Source organism: Danio rerio, chromosome 14, assembly GCF_049306965.1.
Source record: "Danio rerio strain Tuebingen ecotype United States chromosome 14, GRCz12tu, whole genome shotgun sequence".
Classification (NCBI taxonomy): Eukaryota; Metazoa; Chordata; class Actinopteri; order Cypriniformes; family Danionidae; genus Danio; species Danio rerio.
In genome coordinates, this window is record NC_133189.1 from 5,614,814 (window position 1) to 5,633,752 (window position 18,939).

The window sequence follows — 18,939 nt, forward strand, 5'->3', positions numbered from 1 at the left end:
GCAAAGCTCTCGATTAACTGGTCAATCTACGTTCCTACTCTCACCTATGGTCATGACCAAAAGGAAAAAGATCTCGGATACAAGCAGCCGAAATGAGTGTGGCAGGGTGGCAGGGCTCACCCTTATAGATAGGGTGAGGAGCTCTGTCACCCGGGAGAAGCTCGGAGTGGAGCCGCTGCTCCTCCACATCGAGAGAAGTCAGCTGAGGTGGCTCTGACATCTGTTTTCGATGCCTCCTGAACACCTACCTAGGGAGGCATTCCAGGTATTTCCCACTGGGAGGAGACCTCGAGGAAGACCCAGGAAATGCTGGAGGGACTATGTTTCTTAGCTAGCCTGGGAACGCCTCGGGATCCCCCCAGAGGAGCTAGAGAAAGTGTCTGGAAGAGGGAAATCTGGGGTTCTCTAATGAGACTGCTGCCCCCGCGACCCGGCCCCGGAAAAGTGGATGAAAATGGATGGATAGACATGCAAGGAAATGCTCAAATTGGTGGCATGGTGGCTCTGTGGTGCACTGTTGCCTCACAGCAAGGTCACTGGTTCAAGTCCCAGCTGGGCCAGCTGGAATTTCTGTGTTGAGTTAGCAGGTTCTCCTTGTTTTGGCATATACAATATATGCTGGAATAGTTGGCGGTTTATTCCGCCGTGGCAACCCCTGACAAATCACGAGACTAAAGGGCGTCACACACCAGTAGCACCCCAACACTGCGCGCACATGACAGTGGAAAGTATCCCACACCAGACGCGCACAATCCCATGGTATCTAAAATGAAACTAATCAGATAGCGCTATGTGGCAAAGCAGAAATATGTAGAGTCCTGAGTCGTTGTGGACAGCTGATTTGAAAACAATTTTCCTGTAAATCGAATAATCAAATGTAAAATAGCTCTACATAGAATTTTCAAATAAATAATTAAATTAAATATGTCTTATTAACTTTTCAAATGGTTAGACTTCTTGCGCCTGAATGCTTCAAACTCTCCTGATATGCCGATACAGTAACATGCCTTAAAAAAAAACATGTAAAAGATAAACATTCACTCCATTATGGTTAAAATCGCAATGACTCCAGGTCTGAATCGAGGCTCCTTGTCAAATATAAGCCCAATTCAACATTGCAGATGCACACATTGCGATATCGCTTATAAAATGATATTATGTGCAGCCTATTTCATACCACATGTAGAATTCAACATGGTCTGCAGGCAGCCGTTCCCTGAGACGTTCACTTTTTAAAGCGGTTGCAGACTATAATCCAGCGGCGTTGAGTTATCTTTACCCTGTCTCTGAAGAAAGACTCGTTGGATCGCGGGGGCTCTGAGCTCAGGTGGTTCAGGGAGGCAGATGAAAGGATTGAGGGGGGGAAAGGTTAGCTGCCTTCCCTGTCTAATGCAAGGTAACAAAAGCACCATTGTGAGGGTGTCAGGTGCATTGTGGCAGCCCTGCGAGGCTTTAAGTGAAGCAAATTCAAACAATGCATTAAAGGACAGGAGAAAGCCAAGAGGGGGGGAAAAAAAAACAGCAGGCACCATTTTAAACAGGCTCGATGGGGAAAATCCAGGGCGCTTCGATATAGGATGTTAGATCACCTGGAGGAATGCCATTTCTGAAATTAAACCACTTCCAGGATATACATGCATATGATTTTCCTTTTTCATTGAACACCTCGGTGCAATTTCAAGAACTGTCAGCAAAGTGCATGCACATATATATGAATGCATATGCACATATTATTAGATTCTTCCTTATTTATTTATTTTTTAATATAAAAGTGAGTTGTGGGTGGTAACCGATTGCTAAGAAGTGCTGAGTGGTTTTCTGTGACATTCTGGATGGTTGCTTAGTAGTCATAACCATCCTCATGTTTGCAGCTCAGTTCACACTTCACTCTTCAATAAAATATAGTTGCCACGCCTCCTTTAAGAGATTAATCCTGTTGATAACCCACATCGAAATCTGATATATGGCAATGCAAGCAAATTACATGAGTCAAAGAGATGAAATTATGAGATAAACATGTTCATATTTCATGTACAAATATGTTCAGTTGAAGTCAGAATTATTAGCACCCCTGAATTATAAGCACCCCTTTTTTTCCCCCAATTTCTGTTTTAATGGAGGGAAGATTGTTTCAGCACATTTCTAAACATAATAGTTTTAATAACTCATTTCTAATAACTAATTTATTTTATCTTTGCCATGATTATAGTAAATAATATTTTACTTCATATTTTTCAAGACACTTCTATACAGTTTAAAGTGACATTTAAAGGTTTCAGGCAGGTTAGGGTAATTAGGCAAGAAATTCTATAACAATGTTTTTTTTTTCTAAAGACTAACGAAAGAAAAATTAGCTTAAAGGGGCTAATAATTTTGTCCCAAAAATGGTTTTTAAAAAATTTAAAACTGCTTTTATTTTAGCTGAAATAAAACAAATAAGACTTTCTTCAGAAGAAAAAATATTATTAGACGTACTGTGAAAATTTCCTTGCTCTGTTACACATAATTTGGGAAATATTTAAAAAAGAAAAAAACTCAAAAGGGGGCTAATAATTCTGACTTCAACTGTATATATTCAAATACATATGCTATATATACGGTTATATATACAGTCAAGCCCAAAATGATTATTATTTATACCCGTGGCGAATTCTGACTAACAGAGACTTTCAATCAACCAGCATTTTTTTTTTTTTTTGGACTGGAAATGACAAAGGCTTCTCCAAAAAGATAACAAGGGGACGTAACAGAGGCATCATTGTGGAAGAAATAATAATTCTCAGCTTTTATTTACATTTGAACAAAAAGTGACATTTCCAAAACTATTCATACGTTTACCAATAATCAGTAGAAAAGCTTTTATTGGCTATTACAGCAATCAAGCTTTGATGGCTGACTAGCTTTTTGCATGTCTCCACTGGTATTTTTGCCTTTCATCTTTAGCGATGAGCTCAAACTCTTTTACGTTGGAGGGTCTCCTTGCCTTCATCCTGATCTTTTGCTCCCTCCACAGATTCTCAACTGGGTTTGAGTCAAGACTCTGGTGATGGGCCACTCCAAAACATTTTTGTTTTGTTAGCATTTCCTCACCACTTGTTGAATAAAAGTGATGTTAAGCAGAATTTGTCAGGGATATTAATATTTTTGGGCTTGACTGTATATTACTATATATAATTACTGTATATATTGTCTTTAGGCTTAATTTGTGTATGTACAGGAATAAACAATAAACAAAAAAAATATATTATTTATATATATATATATATATATATATATATATATATATATATAGAGAGAGAGAGAGAGAGAGAGAGAGAGAGAGAAACAAGTCTTAATATATATATATATATATATATATATATATATATATATATATATATATATATATATATATATATATATATATATATATATATATATATATATAAAGTAATTAATTACACTTTTTAAATTGCCGATTAATCGCCAAAAATAAATGGCAAAATACAGGCATTGCAGATATGGAAAATTATAATAACAATAAAGAATAAAATACAAACATTTGTACTTGTTGTAAAGCTGTATTGCTTTGAATTGAGAACATTAACTATAAAGTAGAAACAATTTTGCTTAGTCCTCCTTTAAATTCAGCCAGTTGCTAAAACAGTCCAGTCTGTTGACCTTATCGGGAGACAATGTGGACCTCTTCTTTTGAATGATGTGAGATGAGAGTGCAACAAAATCTCACGGCAATTCATAACTTTTTGATTTAGTGGCTACGGAAAACGACGTTTAAGCAGGTTCGCGCACACAGACACAGACAGACAGACAGACGCACACACACAATGCGCACAGGACAGGGCAGGCGGAGCGACTCCCTTTAGATTCAACACGCATAATCACGTTCATCAAATTTGCTTTAAGCATTCTAAAGTATGCCTATAGACACAACAACGCGAAGCAAACACTTGCGTTTAAGGGGGAAACATGTCAAACTTAATAAACATTGGAGGGCGCATGCTGAAAAGTAGAAGAATGCGCTGTCTTTGACAGCTGGCACTTTCTGATTACATTTACATGGACACCAATACTTCAATTTTAATAGGATTAAGATAATGCTCTTATTAAGAGTCTACCATGTAAACAGTGATTTTTGATTTCCTTGAAGGACCAGCGAGTCACGAAATGCGGAGGTTTTTCTTTCCGTTCACCATGCCGTATCAAATTCCATTAAAACAGAAGTCAAAGGTTAAAAATGAAACAATCGAAATTGCATGAAACTCTGGAGGAAACGCTGGAGAGCCTTGTGATGCAACATTAATTGTTTTATACTGAAACTTGCCTTCAAAAAGTGCTTCCTTGGTCTTATTCGTGTTTCTTTGCATCTTGAACACACGTCCACCACAACAGGAATTTAAAAAAACTGCAACTGCGTTAATTGCATTAATTTTTTTTAACGCATTAAATATTTCAAATTAATCGCATGCTTTAACGCACTAATTTTGACAGCACTAATATATATATATATATATATATATATATATATATATATATATATATATATATATATATATATATTTATATATATATATATATATATATATGTGTGTGTGTGTGTGTGTGTGTGTGTGTGTGTGTGTGTGTGTGTGTGTGTATAAAGATGTGCAAACACTCATAAATATGATACAAAAACTGCGTAATAAGCTGCCACCATTTTATTAATGGTAATTTCTACACTAGAAAAAAAAGACATTTAATTTACAGTGATTTATTTATTTATTCAGAGACTTATATTCCTTCGTATGATGTTTTCCATTTATTTATGCTTGCAAATTGTATCATGGGACCTTAATCTTCGCACTGACAACTTTATAAACAAACCTTTAGTAAAAAATAAATATAAAACTACAAATAAAAAAGCTAACAGTAAAATGTTAAGGTTAATTTAAAATATTTAAAGTATTTATTCACGTCTATTTTTTTCTAAATATTTTAGTTTTCAAACTATTTTTATATCGTACTAATAACATACGCAGGCTTTCTTATCAACATTCCAGAAATCTGGAGTATATTGGTTCTCAGGGAGCTTGGATTTTACAGTGTGCTGTGAATAAAAAAGAAAAAAAAGAAAAGTTTTTCCACCTATGATGCATAATTCATGTCGCTCTCACAAATGGTCCAGGATGAGTTACACACAAGTTTGATATTTTAAGTTAAGGGTTTGTTCGAATCCGGAATAGTAACAATGAGCAATAATAGCGACCCTTGCCTTATCAAGCACTGCACAAACCCAGCTCACATCGCAGAGACACAACTGGGCCAATTAGGAGTTATTTTCAGGTGAAGTGTGCAAACAGGTCTGAGCGCAGCGGGAAGGATTACGCTTCATTTTTCCACACCTCTCAGAGAAAGACTTAAGTGACTTGTCCTTTGTGACATGAAGTTCTTTGTGCTGGCTTTGAGTGTTAAAGAAACTCGTCACGAATGCTTGTCTAATTGCAAAAGTTTTCATCTTTTATGGGGACTTTTCATACAACGTAATGTTTTTATTCTGTACAGACTGTATATTCTTTGTCTTCTTCCTCCAACTCTATACCTAAACCCACCTTCACAGCAAACATTCTGCAGATTTTTCAATTTAAAATACTTATAATTATTTATGAGCCGTTATTTATAATGTGGAACAAAAATGTCCTCACAAGGTAAAAACAAAAACTGTTATTGCTGTACTCGCCGGTATATTTGGTCCCTGCAATATGATAAATACTAAGACCACACACAAACACGAGTTGGGTTTTCATGTCTTATGGGGACTTCGAATAAACGATGTTTCAAACAAATACTGGTATCCCTATACTTGTCGGGACCCTATACTTGTCGAGACATTTGGTTCCTACAAATTGCAACTGATACAAAATGCAGCAGCCAGAGTTTTAAAGAAACTGAAGAAAAGAGAGCACATCACACCCGTATTAATAGAGTTACACTGGTTACCTGTGCACCAAAGAATAGATTTTAAAGATTCTTTTATTGGTTTATAAAGCACTACAAAACATGACACCTTCCTACATTTCCGACTGTTTATCAAAATATAATCCAAACCGTTTGCTACGCTCTTCTAGCATTGGACTTTTAGAATTTCACTCTGTAAACCTGATGCGATCTGGCGGCACTTCTTTTAGCCATTATGCTCCAGTAATTTGGAACTGTCTCCCTCTTGAAGTGAAAGAATCCCCTAGTATTCATGTTTTGAAAAAGCATGTTAAGATGCATCTTTTTAAAATTGCTTATGAATACACAAGCTTTTAAGGTGTACGCATTTTATCTATATTGTTGTAGGTTTATGTGTGTATGTATGGTTTGTGCTTGCATATGTAAGGACTATTGTGTGTGTGATCATGTGGATATATGCTTATATTTTGTGTACATGAATGCTTTTATCCGAGTATATGTAACAAGTTTATGTGGTCTATTTTAATGTTTTTTTGTTGTTGTTGTTGTTTGTGAGGCACTTTGAGTTTGCATGTATGTTGAAAAAAAAATAAAAATAAAAATAAATAAAAATAACATTTATTATTATTATTATTATTATTATTATTACAATATGATGAATACCGAGACCTAAAGAAACACACATGTTGGGTTTTTTGTTTTTATGAGCTGTTTTTCTCATGGGGACCAATAAAATGTCCCCACAAGGTCAAAAATGACTGTTATAACTGTATTTGAGGGGACATTTGATTCCTATAATATGATGAATACCAAAACCAAAGAAACACATGCACACTAGGGATGCAACGATTAACCGGTTTCACTAATAACTGCGATTTAATTCGTCACGGTTAATTAATCGTAACGGCTTCTCACCACAGCGTTTCTGCACCGAACAAAACTGCAGCAACTAAACAAAGTTATGCCAACTGTGCGCTAGTTTGTACACCAAGATTAAAAACCATGCACGCTGGACTAACTATGAATGGGGCTATTAACTTATCCAAGTTCGTTATTTCCAATGGAGGGACGTGCACGCAACGCAACACACTAGTGCTTTTCAGGCGCACCCAATTGAGATGACAGGGGGCTTTTGTAATCGAGGAAATTGCAAATGGCTAAAGTTTGAAGAAGAAGCAATGGAAAGGACACCCACTTAAAGTTACAAATAATGGCGCTGATGAGAGCGATCATGTGGTAAATGTTGATACACCAGCCGAGATCAACCGGTTTTCGGAGAGAGTGCTGAAAGCCTCAAGCCTGATTCACACCACGAGCGTGTTTTTTTTTTGGCATCCATGTAAACAGATTAGAGCTTTCATACTGCAAGCAGAAGCAGTGCATAAGCACGAGGCGTGAGTGACATTGAAGCAGCTGTGATGCGATACTTTCGCCGCTGGGTCTACTTTTGCCGGTGCATTGATAATGATCAAAAACACATTGAATGAGCAATTTTACCCAATAAATGAATCAATAATATTCACTGACTACAATGTATTAATCAAGTAAACTTAAACGATTTAACCCAGTTTTTTTTATTTTAAAATACATCATCTGTATGATGTATAAGTCATTTGCTTCAAGGGGGACTGATAAAATGTCCCTACATAGTCAAAAATGACTGGTATCCCTATACTTGTGGGGACATGTGGTCTAGGTTTTTTATGACTACACACACACACACACACACACACACACACACACATACAAAGCAGACAGAGCAAAAATGAGGATGAATGAACGTGCCGCTGTTATTTTGCGGTCCTCTTCCCTCCACTGATCCTGGGTATGTGATTCCAACCTCCCTTCCATATTGGAATATTAATAGCCTTCATTACACCAAATCTGATTTCACTGCGGTGCTGCAAAAGCTCGTAACATTTTAATTAACTTATTGAACATATGGCCCCGACTCTCTAGGATGCGGCGTTGCAGGTATCACAGACTCTCCGCTGCTCCTTTAAGAGACAAATAACCCAATTCAGAGGGTGAATATCAGCAGAGCGCCGCGTTCAAATTGTGATTTTTTTTTATAGTACATCAGCAACATAAACACGTCCCTGGAACAGCAGGCGTGAGAGCTGCAACGGAGTCGTTAGCTATTTATGCATGTAGAACTAGCTTGAAATGCCTTTTGCATCTCTAAAACAAATAAATAAACATTTAAAACAATCAATCACATCATCATCATCATCACCATCATCATCAGGTCTGAATTAGAGCCACAGCAGAAAAATCAATCCAATCATGCAGGAAAAGGCAGCTTGTTTTCTCCATCTTGTGAAATAATGTGGCTGATCGCTGCGGTGCAGAGTGGGATAATAAAAGTGTGAGCGTGTGTGTGTGTGTGTTTTATCGACCCACTTGCTTTATTGGCTCCATTCAACACAAACTCAGACAGTTATGATCATTCAGCCTTGGATATGCACTAAAGTAATGCATGCTATTACAAAGGGCTGTGTGTGAGATTATGTGCTATCTTATGTGGCAAATTATTTCTGAAATGAGCAAAAGGAATGCCCGGTTTCTGCCATAACATGTTGCCTATTTGTTAGCATGCATTATACTAAAGTACGAATGCGGAAGAGGTTATTGGAAATACTGAATTATAGAAAATAGAAGAGGGAGAATCTTACAAATATTCACAGAACTTATGTAAAGTCTTTACAGTAATCACATCTGTTAAAAACATAGTTAGAAAAACATATAGGGCTCTATTTTGACAGTCCATGCGCTAAGCGCAAAACGCAGGGCGCAAACGCTTTCAGGGCATGTCAGAATGCAATTTTGCTAATTTAAGGATGGGAAAATCCGCTTTGCGCGGTGGCGCATGGTCTAAAAGGATTGAGTTTATTTTCTTAATGAGTTATAGGTGTGTTTTGAGAATAAACCAATCAGAGTCTCATCTCCCATTCCCTTTAAGAGCCAGCTGCATCGCGCCAAGAGCGCATTTGCTTTTTACATGACGTAAAATAAGTCTAAGTGGAAAAACTTAGCATTTCACTAGCAAACAGTTAACAGTTTTTTTACAGAAAACAGTTAAACAGAGCATCTACTGCGTGAGAATGAGAAATAATCGATCTACTTTCACTTTCGCTCTCGTGGACAGGAAAACCTTTACGCACAAACATCAATCAGCCTATAAATAATTAATTTTGTTTGTTAATCGCAAATATTTGTTTCAAAACTATTTCTAAATTCAGTTCTAATTTCCAGCAAACGAATAAATGAACAATAATAACAAAATGTGCTCAAAAACCTGAGTTATATCCTAAAACACATGCTGTGCCCAATATGGTCTAAAACCTGACAGGTAGGCAAATCTAAGCTTGTTTTAATAAAACAAATATAAATATGGATATAATAAATAATACTGCTAATAATAATAACATTATACAAAAGCAAATTGTTATGAATGAACTGAAAAAAGCCTCCCGAGATGAAGAAAGCAGTGATTTTTCATATTTATGTAGGCTAGAAAATAATATGTTTTGTAATATTTTAATCCTTTATATTTATATTCTATATCTATTCCTATTATATCCTATATATCCTTAATATTTAAAGTTTTTCATATGTTAAGAAATTTGCTTATTGCTCTCTTGTGTGTATTAAGCAGTGTGTAAGCGAGGCGCAACCGGAGTTTAGACCAGGTTTGTTTTGGTCTAATGAAAAATCTATTATAGTTTCTCAAAATAGCAATGCGTCAAAATGCGCCTCAGAACGCCTTCCTTTTTAAACCAGAACACCTATGGGTGCACATATGAGCGCAAATGCATTTGCTATTTAAACAGCGTAGCGCAACGCCTCAAAACGACTCTAGCGCCAAGCTGAAACTAGCAAAAGACTATTGCGTCGCGCCTCACGCCACATTGCGCCAGGTGTATGATGGGGCTCATAGTCTGTACAATGTCTAACTATTGACCTTATTATTCAATGTGGAAGTGTGCTCATTTTTGCGATTGTTTAGAACTTCTGATTCAGTTGCCTATGAGAGAACTGACTAGGAACAATAAACGGCAGAAAACTACTTGCTCTACAAACTTGCTCTACTGCATGACTATACAGAAAGCAGAATAATATAATAAGAAAAGATCAGCAACATCAAGCAGCATAACAAGCTGTTTTTAACATCTAAAAATGAATGGAAGTGAATGAGAGCGGAAGTCTCCAACCAAAAAGTGCACCTGCTCATACTCGAAAAATAGGGTAAATATTTCAAATGTTTAGAATAAACAATATAATAACATTAATAATAATAATAATAATAATAATAATAATAATAATAATAATATTCAAGGGTAACCCGTAAATATAACAATTTTCAATTGTGATTTTCATAAATAAATAAGTAAATTTTTATTTAAGCATTTTTTTAAATTTGCGTTTATGAAGTATTGTTCAGCTATGCTTAGTCTTTACCCTCAGCCCTAAGCTTAAGGCTAAATAAACAATGAGAGCATTTTCATTTTGACCGCCGCCTTAGGAAAATGGCACCTAGAGAATAATGAATTAGCAAACGTGTAGCCCATTGTTTTCTTTTTGTCTACCCTAAGAGCTACCTTTTGTGTTAGCTAAGTCTTTTCTTCTGGTGTGGTGTGGGTTATTGTTTACTGTTTACTCTGAGATGATAGCAAGACTCAGCAGGAACGCACAAAAGAGATGCTGAGAAGTGCCTGCTGGAACTGTTGCTATGTTTTGTTTTTTTGGACCTGATACTGTTCAAGAGATGCATGAAAATAGCACACTAAAATATGTGATAAATTAACTGATGTAAATCAAAGGCGGCAACACCAAGGCTCCAAAAATACAAAATTTATTAAATTAAAAAGGCTGACACAGAGCGTGTTACGTTTCGAGCCACCCGGCTCTTCATCAGACAATGTTTATCACAATCAGGTGCACCTTTTTGTACACTTCCGGATCACATGATCTCCTCTCGCATATATGCCAACATATACATACATGCATATGTACACATACACAATCATTCATATATACATATACATATATACACATGAATACATGTATACACATTCACATATAGTCTATAGCTTTGATATTTCAAATCAAATGACAAAATATATATATATATATATATATAAACTATAATATTACATCACAAATTATAATAAAGAAAAATAAATAAAATTTGATTAAAATTTATTTGATTTGAAATATCAAATCAAAGGCTACTGCTTAGAGTGCAAGTAGTTAGGGACACCGGCCCTGGTGGCCAAAAAAACAGACCGGGAATTCTCCCGGTCTTCCCGATTAGCCAATCCGGGCCTGGCTCAGCAACACCAAAAGAGCCAGAAGAGCACGGAAACCACTGTGGTGGACGACCAAAGAACTCTTTCCCTGGTGAAGAAAAAACCCTTCACAACAGCTGGACAGATCAAGCACACTCTCCAGGAGGTAGGTGTATGTGTGTCAAAGTCAACAATCAAGAGAGGACTACACCAGAGTGAACACAAGATATAAACCATTGGTCGGACTCAAAAACAGGAAGGCCAGATTAGAGTTTTTAAACTGTGCTGGAACAACATCCTATGGACAGATGAAAAGTATGGAGAAGGAAAGGAACTGCTCATTATCTTATGCAGTGAAGCATGGTGGTGGTAGTGTCAATGAAACTGATGTCTCTTGTATTTACTGATGAAGTGACTGCTGACAAAAGCAGCAGGATAATTCTGAATTATTACAACCAACAATATAATTAAAATGAGTACACTGCCTTAAAAAATAGATGTTTGGACTATAAAATAACAACATTATATACCTCAATGGAAATATTAACAGAATGTTTATAAGCTAAAATCATTAGCCAGGTTATTCTGCTTTGTGCTTAATAAATGTCATTTTTTTTTTGCCTTTAAAATCAATCTATAAATATGTCAAAGGACACAAACAAGGCAACTGTGAAAATGCCATCCACATAAATGTCACTGGATAGCCTTGGCTGGAGACTTTAGCGCCTTGAATATACTGATTTCCTCAGTCATTCCTGCATGTCTGATAAAAATGAAGCTGGTAAAGCCTGAACAGTTTGGTATAAGTGCAATATTGGTATAAGTGCAACACGAGGAGCCACAGGACGGCATCATCTAGATCGAGTTTAGCTTCCTGATTAGATTAGCACATATGCCACAGCATTGGCCTATTTGTTTACTGTAAACTGGATATACTGAAGAAGACCAATTCAAAAACATAGTAAGCGATGAAAAGTAACTTTTTTCCCCCTCAGATTGAGCCCATAATCATCCTCATGTCTGCAATCGATAACGTAACCAGCAGGGATTAGACTTAATCTGGCGCGTCACACTGATCAATACAAGAACAAGAAGCATGTCTTGAGAGCGCTGTGAGGCGAGAGGAAAGGAAGGAAAGAGGAAAAAAACGAGCGAGAGAAATGCTACAGCCGCTTAATGTTTTTTTTAAGGTTGATGGGACAACATTACATCACCACCCAGACGTCTTATTAATGACCATCGGTGAGCCCTCCTATACAGACACCATCTTGTTTGAGCCCGTTTACAGGCTGTTGTTAAAAGGGATACAGCTGCAGCCGGAAATTATTTATACTATTAAATTACCAATAAATTAAGGTCTACCCTTTCCCCAACCCTCACAGTAATGTAAAAACAGTAATAATATGGAGTATTTTTCGGATTATTTATTAAATTACCCTTTAAATTGTCTTTTATTAACTTCTAGCCTTTCCTACGGTGGCCGAGAGAGCTTAACGCGCTGCAATTTAAGAAAGCACAAGCAATTACACAAAACACCAGCAAATATAGAAACGATCTTCATCAATTTGACAGCACACGTGTTGCATATTGGTCACAACACAAACAACTGAAGAAACGCGCTGCAAATTGGTCACAACACTTGCAAATATCCACAGAACACAACGGAAATGTTTCTAGGGTACCCAAAACCATGGCGGACCCTGCTGAGATATGGATGTGTTATTAAGCCGTGACGGTTGCTCAGTGATTGGTGGTCTTTAAAGGGTGAGTTGTTTTTCGTTTATTTTAATATCATGATTACATGATATAACAAATCCATATCTCGGCAGGGTCCGTCATGGTTTTGGGTCCCCTTGAAACATTTCTGTTGTGTTACGTGCATATTTGCAAGTGTTGTGACTAATTTGCTGCGCGTTTCTTCCCTAACCCACACAGTATTGTAAAAACAGTAATTATATTGAGTGTTTTTCAAAATATTTTATTAAGTTAACTATTAACTTGTATTTTATTAACGTCTACCCCTAGACCAAACCTAAACCCAACTCTCACAGTAATGTAAAAACAGTAATAATCAAGAGTACTATTTATATTATTTATTAAATTACACATTAAATTGCATTGTATTAACGCCCAACCTTCACAGTAATGCTAATTAGTGCGGTTGTATAAATAAATATAATTATCATTAATTTCCAACAAGAAAATTGTACTAAAATGTACCTATGAAATTGTTCAAATTAATACAAATTACACACTAAATAAAATTTACTTATGAATTGCAGTGAGATTGCCTTCATATTTTTGCCTATTGACATCTAATATAAATGACTAAACATAATTTAATTAATAATTAAGTATGAAATTGATATATTTAAAATGTATCTCTGTGTGTGTGTGTGTGTGTGTGTGTGTGTGTGTGTGTGTGTGTGTGTGTGTGTGTGTGTATATATATATATATATATATATATATATATATATATATATATATATATATATATATATATATATGTATATATATATATATATATATATATATATATATTGTATTTAGAAGCAACTACTTGCCTGACATTGTAACAATGTATGAAGAAAACAGTGTTATTGTTTACTATAACTATTAGTTGTTTTCGATATCTGCAGAGGGGCTGCACGGTGGCGCATCGTCTCACAGCAAGAAGGTTTCTGGTTCGAGCCTCGGCTGGGTCAGTTGGCATATCTGTATGGCGTTTGCATGTTCTCCCCATGTTGGCGTGGGTTTCCTCCGGGTGCTCCGGTTTCCCTCACAGTCCAAAAACATGTGGTATAGGTGAACTGGGCAAGCCAAATTGACCATAGTGTGTGTGTGAATGAGTGTGTATGGATGTTTTCCAGTGATGGGTTGCAGCTGGAAGGGCATCCGCTGCGTAAAACAAATGCTGGATAAGTTGGCGGTTCATTCCGCTGTGGCGACCCCGGGTTAATAAAGGGACTAAGCCGAAAAGAAAATGAAGTGTATATATAATAGATATTGCAAAACTGCCTATATAATTTCTAGTTGTTCGCTAGTTACTGAATTGCTTCGTTAACTACATTAATTTGTTTATAAACAAAATAAACCTTATTTAAAATATAAATTTTGATTTCCATCAGAAGTTCAGCATAAACTTTGATTTCCTTAGCAAACGATAAAAAGATAAAGGATGTTTATGTATTTTTGATGGTTTATAAATTATGTATTTTAAAAATTAAAATTTTCATGAAACCAGACAATTTACTGTCATCTATTCATGTTTGTCTATGCTGTAGAAATGCTGGATTTCACACAATTCCTTTATGTCATCCCAATACAAATCAATTACGTTAGCGTAATTATTTTAACAAAATTAAGTGGATTGAACCTAAAACAATTAAGTTATCCCAAGAAAAACTCAAGAATTGTGTCACTTCAGCTCTTTTAAAACAAGTAATTTGAACAAGCAGCAAAATATTTTGGGAGTGAGCAGCATATTATACTAAAAATAGCACCATCAAACAGTATTTTCTGTATATATCCAGAATGCAGCAGCACGAGTTGTCTTCAATGAACCTAAACGAGCACATGTCACTCCGCTGCTAGTCCGTTTGCACTGGCTGCCAGTTGCTGCTCGCATCAAATTCAAAACTCTGATGTTTGCCTACAAAGTGACTTCTGGCCTAGCACCTTCTTATCTGCACTCACTTCTGCAGATCTATGTGCCCTCCAGAAACTTGCGTTCTGTGAATGAACGTCGCCTCGTGGTTCCATCCCAAAGAGGGAAAAATCACTTTCGCGAACGCTCACGCTCAATCTGCCCAGTTGGTGGAATGAACTCCCTAACTGCATCAGAACAGCAGAGTCACTCGCTATTTTCAAGAAACGACTAAAAACTTTAGTCTCCACTTCACTTCCTAATCTGCAATTGCCTCTTTGAATATCACACTAACTGTACAAAAAAAAAAAAAAAAAAAATTACTAATACTTCCCTTCTTAAACTTTACAGACCTGAAACTTGCCTTTAGTACTTATTCATTGTTGCTCTTAGTTGTGTAAATTGCTTCCTTGTCCTCATTTGTAAGTCGCTTTGGATAAAAGCGTCTGCTAAATGACTAAATGTAAATGTATTTTGTTTTCAAAGCATTTATTTTTTCAAGATGGTGACAATGTATTTGTCTATTCTACCCATAAAGCACACAAGGTTGTCTCATTTAGTATATTTTTTATTGTTTACAGATTTTTTTTTTCTGCAGTGCAAATATAAGTATGGATGGGATACAGAATATTATGCAGTTCAGTCAAACCACAGTTTGAGGCAGTCAGAAACTTATGACAATGTAAATGCTACTGTCTTTAATGAGTTCTGGATAGCAGTAATGTACGGATTATTCATCTGTGATTTAACCACTGTGACTTTTCTAGCTGTGCACATCTTTAAAAGACTAATTATAAAAACTAACCATCTGCTCTAAAGAGCTGGAAAAACCCATGTTTATTTATGTCATGCACCAACATGAGCATGGAGTGACACAGAGGCGAAATGCATGAGTTAGGTAAATATAGTTGAGACTAAAATATCAATGAGTGTTCTGCTTGAAACGCCATGTTTGCTGTAAGGTTTAAATTTGGAAGTGTGTTTGGAAGCAACTGACATTTTGACACTGTATGAAGCAACCGGTCTTGTTATGGTTTACTAGAACTATTAAAATTGTTTTTGATGACTAGAACTGAAATAATTTAAATTATATTAGAAATGTTACCATAGGAGCTAAATGAAACTAAACGGAGAAAAAAACTAATACTAAAATAAAAATAAATTAAAATTAGATTTAAATACAAAAAAAAAAAAAAAACTAATTTAAAACAGAAATTGTATTTTCATCAGTTGTGCATATAAACATTTGGTTTACTAAAAAAAAAAAACAGGTAAAAACAGGATGTTTATGTGTTTTTGATAGTTTATAAATGATTTACAATTACAACTGGAACAATTACAACTCTAGTAAGTAACTGCAAAAGAGCTGATATAAATAAAAATGTTAAATATTAAATGTTTTTAAAAAATTCTATATATATATATATATATATATATATATATATATATATATATATATATATATATATATATATATATATATATATATATATATATAAAAGAGACCCTAGAAACTAAATTAAAGTGAAAATAAACAGCTGTGGTTAGTAACTGCAAGTGAGCTGAAACTAAATTACATTAAATGAAAATAAACAAACTACACTAAAACTAAAATAAATTAAATCTAGACTTAAATATACAAAATAAACCTTATTTAAAATGATAGAAAAATAACTAAATAAAAAAACGACTATGTTGTAACAAGTAAATGCAAAAATAATTAGAAAAAACTAAGTTAAACTTATATAGAAATGATTGAATTCAGATTTAAATATTACACCTAAAAAGGCATATAATTCCTTAAATATAAACAAAAAGGGTTTATATAATAATATATATATATATATATATATATATATATATATATATATATATATATATATATATATATATATATATATATATATATAAATTGAAAAATAAAAAATCTCCCTTCCTTAATTTCTGTTAAACAGAGAGATTTTTCCAACACATTTCTAAACATAGTAGTTTTAATAACTCATCTCTAATAACTGATTTTATTTTATCTTTAATTAAATAATATTTCACTAGATATTTTTCAAGACACTAGTATTCAGCTTTAAGTGACTTTTAAAGGCTTATTTAAAGTTAATTTACCTCGGCAGGTTAGGGTAATTAGGCAAGTTTTTGTACAACAATGGTTTATTTTGTAGATTACTAAAAAAATATATATAGCTTAAAGGGGCTAATAATTTTGACGTTAAAATGTCTTTGTAAAAATTCAAAACTCCTTTTATTCTAGCCAAAATAAGACTTTCTACAGAAGAAAATATATTATCTGACATACAGTGAAAATTTCCTTGCTCGGTTAAACAGAATTTAGGAAATAGTAAAAAACAAATTAAATTAAAAAATTCAAAATAAATCAAAGGCTAATATTTCTGACTTCACCTATAGCACATGTCCTTGGAACGAGGGGGAAACCGGAGCACCCAAAGGAAACCCACAACCTTGTTCAATAATACGCAAGCTAAATATGATGATTAAACTCCCAGAAAGATAGCTGCGATTACAAATGCATAAAACCCTGTATTTATAAAGTGCTTTAAATCCCATTCCTCAACCTATGTCAACTGGGCTGCAATTAGAACTAGATATGGAAGTCAGGTTATGCATCAAGCTAATGCAAACATTACACTCCGAGTGACGGCTGCAACAATATATCTCATTAAAAGTAAATGTTTCCCTTGGTCAGCAAGTGCTTGTGCACTCATCAGTTTGTCAGCTCAAACCGCTAAATCAGTTTTCCAGCAACAGACACCATGCCGGAGCCATAGATCATTCACAGGCTAATGTGATTCGCTGCTCGGCGCGGGCAGACTTTCTCCAGACAGGGGCTGAATTAGCAGCATTTAATGAATGGATATTAATTCCTTTGAGTCACAATAAAATTAAGTAATAATGTGACCATTAATATTTCAGTCTGAGAGAGAGAGAGAGAGGGAAAAAGCACCCAAAAGATTCTCAATCATTCGTAATAGTGGACATTGTATAGCCAGAGGGAAAAGCAAGGGACGCTGGGAAGAACATATTACAAAACTCTGCAACTCTTTAAACGATTCTGTCAACTCAAGGGTAACAGTGTAAAGGCCGAAACTCTGACGGAGCAGAAAGCGTCCCGATAAGAGTCTTCCTGCGATGCACTGCATCATTCGGTGCTATGGAGAGCAGCGCCCCGTGGAGACTCCCGGTTGGATATACCGCTGCATAATTGATGATGCCGATAAATCAGACAGTCATGCCGAGGGAGAAACCGAGCCCGTTCTAATTCCTCATCCTGTCTTATGATGTAATGTTGCAGCATTATGAATGCGGCGTGCGATAATGACGCTGGGTTCGTTTCTTGATGCGTGGAGAAAGTCGCACCACAGAGGACGCATCTAACATGAAGATCTAATTTGTTAAAATGACCTTCTGAAACACTTGCGGGAGACCCCTAATTGGGGTGATTTGAAACAGGAGTGAGCGTGAGAAAAGTTTCTGTTTTCAAGTTAAGTTTCTGTAATTAATCAAGGCGAGAATCAGTAACGTTAGCACTTAGTGCACTGATTATTAAACTTATAAATAGAAAACAAAGCACACACTTAAAAGGGGACCTATTTTGCAACTTTTTACAACATGTAAAACTCGATGTTCCTAGAGTGTGTATGTGAGGGTTTAGCTCAAAATACCACACAGATATTTAGGCTTTGATGTAAATTGGTGACTGTCACTTTAAATTCAAATGAGATGTGCACTGGCGAGGCAGTGGCGCAGTAGGTAGTGCTGTCGCCTCACAGCAAAAAGGTCGCTGGGTCGCTGTTTCGAACCTCGGTTCAGTTGGCGTTTCTGTGTGGAGTTTGCATGTTCTCCCTGCCTTCGTGTAGGTTTCCTCCGGGTGCTCCGGTTTCCCCCACAGTCCAAAGACATGCGGTACAGGTGAATTGGGTAAGCTAAATTGACCGTAGTGTATGAGTGTGGGTGTGAATGTGAGTGTGGATGTTTCCCAGAGATGGGTTGCGGCTGGAAGGGCATCCGCTGCGTAAAAACTTGCTGGATAAGTTGGCGGT

General features: G+C 35.7%; 1 long non-coding RNA gene across 11 annotated transcripts in view; it reads right to left on the bottom strand.

Moving 5' to 3' along the window:
* The window catches only part of LOC137487507 (uncharacterized), a 255,307-nt gene that overhangs the window by 228,067 nt on the left and 8,301 nt on the right, over positions 1 to 18,939 (bottom strand). Inside the window, exon 1 of one of the 11 annotated variants that reach the window (XR_012390173.1) lies at positions 1,178 to 1,298. The exons of the other annotated variants lie outside the window; for them this stretch is intronic. This is a non-coding gene — a long non-coding RNA (uncharacterized lncRNA). Of the gene's footprint in view, positions 1 to 1,177; positions 1,299 to 18,939 lie in introns of those variants that run through there. 11 annotated transcript variants of the gene reach the window in all.